A 5,775-nucleotide genomic window follows, 5' to 3' on the forward strand; every position below is an offset into this window, starting at 1 on the left:
CATCCCTAGATTGGGCTGTTTCCCGCCCAATTGGGCTGCTTAGGATGGTCGTGTGGGGTAATAATAGGCTCGGTCGCAACCACGCAGTAAAAGATTTGATCAAAACGTGATTTGCTTGGTCATAAAAAGGAGGGGATAACTGCGTCGCAACCAAGCTGGACACATCAGGACGACGAGATTTCAACAGCGGCAAAGAAGGTGGATCTATAGGTCTGTGGGTGGATCTACCTATTTTGACAGCGGGTGTACCAGGGCGCCCTCTCGTGGAATTAAATAATCATGGCGCTAATTCCATGACGCGCTTACCATCGTCGGCACATGCTTGTGAAATGCGAGACTTTCCCTGCGTTTTGGAGAGAAATCGGGTGGTCTTGTGGTAGAGATACAGGTTACCACTCAGTGAATCATGGTACAAGTCTTAGTTAAATTTGTGATGATTTGGCTTCACTTCCATGTAATAATTCAGTTAATTAGTACTCACTTTAGGCTATTCATTTTGTGTTTTGGGACCAAAGTCGTCATTCAGATAGGACCGTTTTAAAATTACTTAACAGCGCCAACCCATCCTGCGAGGATTGAACCCAGGTGTTCAATATGTAGCTTTACCATGGCGCGCCAACCACAAAGGCCACTCTGTTTCGTGCACTCTCATACATAAAGGACAAGATAAGTCGCTCGCAACGGGTCTGTTTCCACATTAACCATCAGCAACTAAAGACTTCCTGTGTTTCGGTGCAGTTTCGAACCGGGGACCTCACGAATGGAAGTCAGGCGTGTAACCACCACTCTAACCGTCGAGCAGGCAGCCCACAGAATAGTACTGGTATTGTAACCTACGGCATACACTCCTAACGTGGAGATGATGGAGCATGTGACAACAGGGTGGTTTGTTTCTCTTTTTTACTGTTGTAAGTGGGTTGTACGACCATACATATGGATGGTACCACTCTGAGTATGCTGCATTTGAGCATGAAATACATTTCAGCATGTAGAAAATGAAGCACGTTCAACTACACACACATGAATCACATGAGCTATGAACACCAATCACGGCAGATTCCTCACATCATGGAGGAGGTCTTCTGCCCAGCAGTAGCTTTTTGTCACTGCGTGGCTGCTTGACAAAACTTTTGTTCCATGATGGTTCAATGCCATTTGTTACGACTGCCAAGCAGAGGTCACTCCCTTCAACTGCGTCGTGAACGGCAATTCTAACCAGGATGCTTCACGCGGACACACTGAGCATGCTCGCTGCCTAGCAAATTTTCAACCTCGCCGAAAAGACGCCATCATGAACGCCCTTATTGACTTACTGGCAGTGTTGCCAGATGAGGCTGATGATTTTCAGCCCAAAAAATGCTCAAAACCTGCCTGGAAGCAATAAATCCCGTCCAATTGTATTGATGTCTATGGGAAAGATTGGGCGAGTTTTCCTGCAAAATGCCATTGTTGCCCACAGACGGCCATCCCAAGCAGAGCAATTGGGTGGGAAACAGCCCAATCTGGCAACACTGCTTACTGGAGCCTCAGTGCCAGTGATTTCAAAAGCACTGGGACACTGATCTGTGATAGGTTTGTTAGAGCATTAGGTCAAACCCCCTATGGGCGGGGTTGAAAAGGTGGGAAAAAGACTTGTAGTCTCAACAGAAATCCACCTCTCTTACACTTCCTCCGTCAATGATGCAAAATGACGATTTTTACATCATTGACGGAGGAAGTGTTAAGAGATGAATGCGGATTTCTCCTATCTCAGGGGGAATTGAGAGATTTTTGCAAGACCATTCAAAAGAATAGGCGCGTACAAGTTTGTTGCAAGCGTCGATGTTGCGAAAGGCACGTGAACGAGAACTTGTTGTCACGATGTGGGTGTTAATAAATACAGCGCATTTGCTGCCACAAATATGAACGAGACTATGAGCTCGCACCGGTTTGCTCTACTAACACACCACGTGTGAGGAGTGGGGGGACAGGCAGTGAGGAGGAGCTGAAGTGGGGACCTGCGCAAACTTGTGTAGAGGTGTGAGACAAGACCCATATACACACGTGAGTGAGTTGTTACAGTGAACGAGAAAGGAACATTTACAAGATGGCACAAACCATGGAGCGAATGAACACGTCCGTCCAGTCCTTAACTCAAGTAAACATTCAAACTAAGTGCTGTTCGAAAGGATAATCTATCCTGCCTTTTGGAAAAATAAATTGAAACGATGATACCAATTCTCTCCCAAAGCAATGGCAGCATCGTGGTTGAGCTCCATGGGACCCCATTCATTTCAACAGCCTCTGCGCTCCTTGGCGCTCCTCTGCGCTGTCTGGATGGCGCCACTTAGTGGACAGTACCACCCGGAAAAAGTTGCGAGATTCCTCTCTCGTACTACCCATAAACACTCTCTGGTGCTGCCCACCAATTCCAAGTACTGACTGATCACAAGAACCTACAGTACTTAAAGGAAGCCAGGAGACTAAATCCACGCCAGGCACGCTGGGCGCTGTTCTTTAATCGTTTTGATTTCATACTCCCTTACAGGCCAGGATAAAAGAACACCGAAGCAGACGCCCTCTCCCGTCAGCATGACTGCACTGAACAGACCCCTGCCCCAGAGCACATAATTCCCCAAGGCCGGGTGATCGGGCAAGTGCGCCTTGCCTTGGAGGAGTCCATCCTTCAGGCTCAGAAGGCTGAACCAGATCCAGGAGGTGGGCCGTCGGGATGCTTATTCGTACCGTCATCAATGCGCTCTGAGGTACTGAGGTGGGGTCACAATGAACATTGGGTGGGCAGGGTCTCCGCGGATCCTTAAAAAGTCTTATAAAGTCTTACTTTTAATATTTGTTTTTTAAGGTCTTATAAAGCATTATATTTCGCCAATTTTTGGAAGTGTGGTATTATATTTACGTGGGAGGTCTTATATTTCCCCTGGGTAGCTTGAGTGTAAGAAAAAGGTCTTTTTTTTGACGCTATAAACCTTATTTAACCGGCATACGTCCCTTATCAAGATGCGGAAAAGTAGATGAAACTGATCTGTGTTTGTGGCGCAGCGCAGCCCGCTGGCCACACAGCGGGGGGCAGCCGCAGACCTGTGGGTACAGCCAGAGCCGTCTAGCCTACTTGCATGTTCTATTAGAAACAGTCGAAAAAGTGGTCGAAAAAATATGAACGTGAATCGAGATGGGTAGATAGATGCACGTTCAGTGTAATGTGGCTTGAGGACAAGAAATAAAACGGTTAGGTGCTATCCAAAGCAACGTCGGAATATGAAGCTTGATGTTAACTGTGTCGGGAGGACGCATAGCCTAATCAGTCGTTGAGTGTAAGTTTTAAATCTTGTCTATCGTAAGCATGTTAGCCATGCCCTCGCGTTTGGGTAGAAGCGTTTGCTAAATGTAAAGGGTTCATTTCATAAAGTCCATTATGACCGTATTCGAAAATAAATGTTCCTTCACCTACACTTTCAAAATCGCCTCTAGATACGTGACAGGCTATTTGAGGCCTCTGTCAAATGCAAAATGATTTCGTTAACATGATTGTAGCATGAGGAAGTGAGCGCGAGGCAATACGAAATCGGATGAGTAACAGAATATGTACGAAGCCAATGATCTGGCGAGGTGCGTAATGTCCAAATCGGTAACCAGATGGGCAATGGTAAGTCAAGTCAAGTCAAGTCAAGTCAAGTTTATTGTCAATTTCTTTACATGCACTGGTCATACAAAGAATTTGAAATTGCGTTTCTTGCTCTCCCATGCAGACATAGACTAATCTAGGTAAGGACATAGACAGTATAGACATAGACAGTACTCATACATGGACATAGACAGTATGGACGTAGACATTGCTCATACAGACATTTAAAGTGCAAGACTGGACAACAGAAGACTTGTAGAGAACATACATTAAGAGGAGGTATTTTGTTGTTCTTTTTTCTAAAAGTCCTTTATAGCGTTCTGACATAGTAATAGTAGCATTTGAAGAAATAAATAATTAAAAAAAGGTTTTTATTAAATACACCAGCAGCAGTATGTGTGTGTGTGTGTGTTTGTATGTGTTTTGTGTGCGTGTGTGCGTGTGTGTGTGTGTGTGTGTGTGTGTGTGTGTGTGTGTGTGTGTGTGTGTGTGTTTAGTGCAGGTAGAAAGTGCGGTGTGCGTCTGTGTGTGTGTACCTGTGTATGTGTGTGTGTGTGTGTGTGTGTGTGTGTATGTGTGTGAGTATGAGTTGTGTGTCAGTGTGTGTATGTTTGGGTTTAGTGCAGAAAGTGCAGTGTGCTTGTGTGTGTGTGTGTGTGTGTGTGTGTGTGTGTGTGTGTGTGTGTGTGTGTGTGTGTGTGTGTGTGTGTGTGTGTGTGTGTGTGTGTGTGTGTGTGTGCATGTGTATGTTTTGAGTTAGTGCAGGTTGAAAGTTCAGTCACAGATAAACGCGCTAATTGCTTGTTATGGACATGCTGGAAATCGCTTCCAAGTTGTGCGCTGTTTGTTGAGAACAACAAACTACAGACAGGCTGCTCGAATTAGAACGCTTGCTTCTGCTACCCGTCTGATAAAGCGAGCTGGAGGAGCCAGGAGGAGAAACGGCACTCAGAGTAGTCGTACATTTAACCCTTTTGACACCAGGTGTCATCTCTCCTATAGTAAAGTGCATTCAACTATTTATCCATCAGAATGGTGAATTGTTGAGCATTGTAGGCTACATGTAAAGGCATTTGATGAACATTCATCTGAGTTTTCCATAGGCCGTCAAAACATGCATGGGACCCTCAATTAAATGCCAGTTGTCAGTTAACTGACCTGACCATATGCATACATGGTGTCTGTAGGCCTACAGATCAGTTACACCTTGCTACTGCTTACACTGTGTTTACCCTAGGCTACACTATAAAAGCACAGTAGTCATATAATATTGTTTATTATATATAATTATGTACTAGGCCTACATTTCATTATAGCAATGCAAACTAATAACATTAGCAATATTGCAATGCCTCACCCCGAGCGGTGGTCTTATATTTTATCATCAGAGGTCTTATATTTGTCTTAAAAAGTCTTATATTTGGTGATCCAAAATGTGCAGAAACCCTGGGTTGGGCACCCAGGTGAGCAAAGAACACAAGAATTCCTCGGCCGCCGTTTTTGGTGGCCCGATATGTCCAAGCAAGTCACTGAGTATGTCAAGGCCTGCAATATATGCACCACCCAAAAGTCTTCACGCCAAGCCCCAGCAGGACTGCTCCGTCCACTGCCCATTCCCAGTCGCCCATGGTCCCATCTGTCCATGGACTTCATCTCAGGGTTACCGGAGTCTGAAGGCAATACAGTAATTCTGGTGATTGTTGATCGTTTTTCTAAAGCCTCTCACTTTGTTCCTCTTCTCAAGCTCCCTACGGCCAAGGAAACAGCAGAAGTCATTCTGAAGGAGGTGGTCCGTTACCATGGGGTCCCAGCCGACGTGGTTTCTGACCGTGGTCCACAGTTCGTGTCCAGGTATTGGAAAGCTTTCTGGTCTCTCTTTAATACATCTGTCAGTCTCTCTTCAGGATTCCATCCCCAGTCAAATGGGCAGACTGAGAGGATCAACCAGGAGCTGGAGAAGTACCTGCGCTGCGTGATCTCTGACAACCCCAAGTCCTGGAGCAAGATGCTTCTCTGGGCAGAGATTGCCCATAATCAACTGACCTCCACCTCTACCGGTATGTGCCCATTTGAAGTTCAATGTGGATACTTACCGCCATTCTTTCCCTCTGAGCAGCCCAATGTCACTGTCCCCTCTGCTGAAGCTGCTGTGG

The sequence above is a fragment of the Engraulis encrasicolus genome, chromosome 10 (assembly GCF_034702125.1).
Source record: "Engraulis encrasicolus isolate BLACKSEA-1 chromosome 10, IST_EnEncr_1.0, whole genome shotgun sequence".
Lineage (NCBI taxonomy): Eukaryota > Metazoa > Chordata > Actinopteri > Clupeiformes > Engraulidae > Engraulis > Engraulis encrasicolus.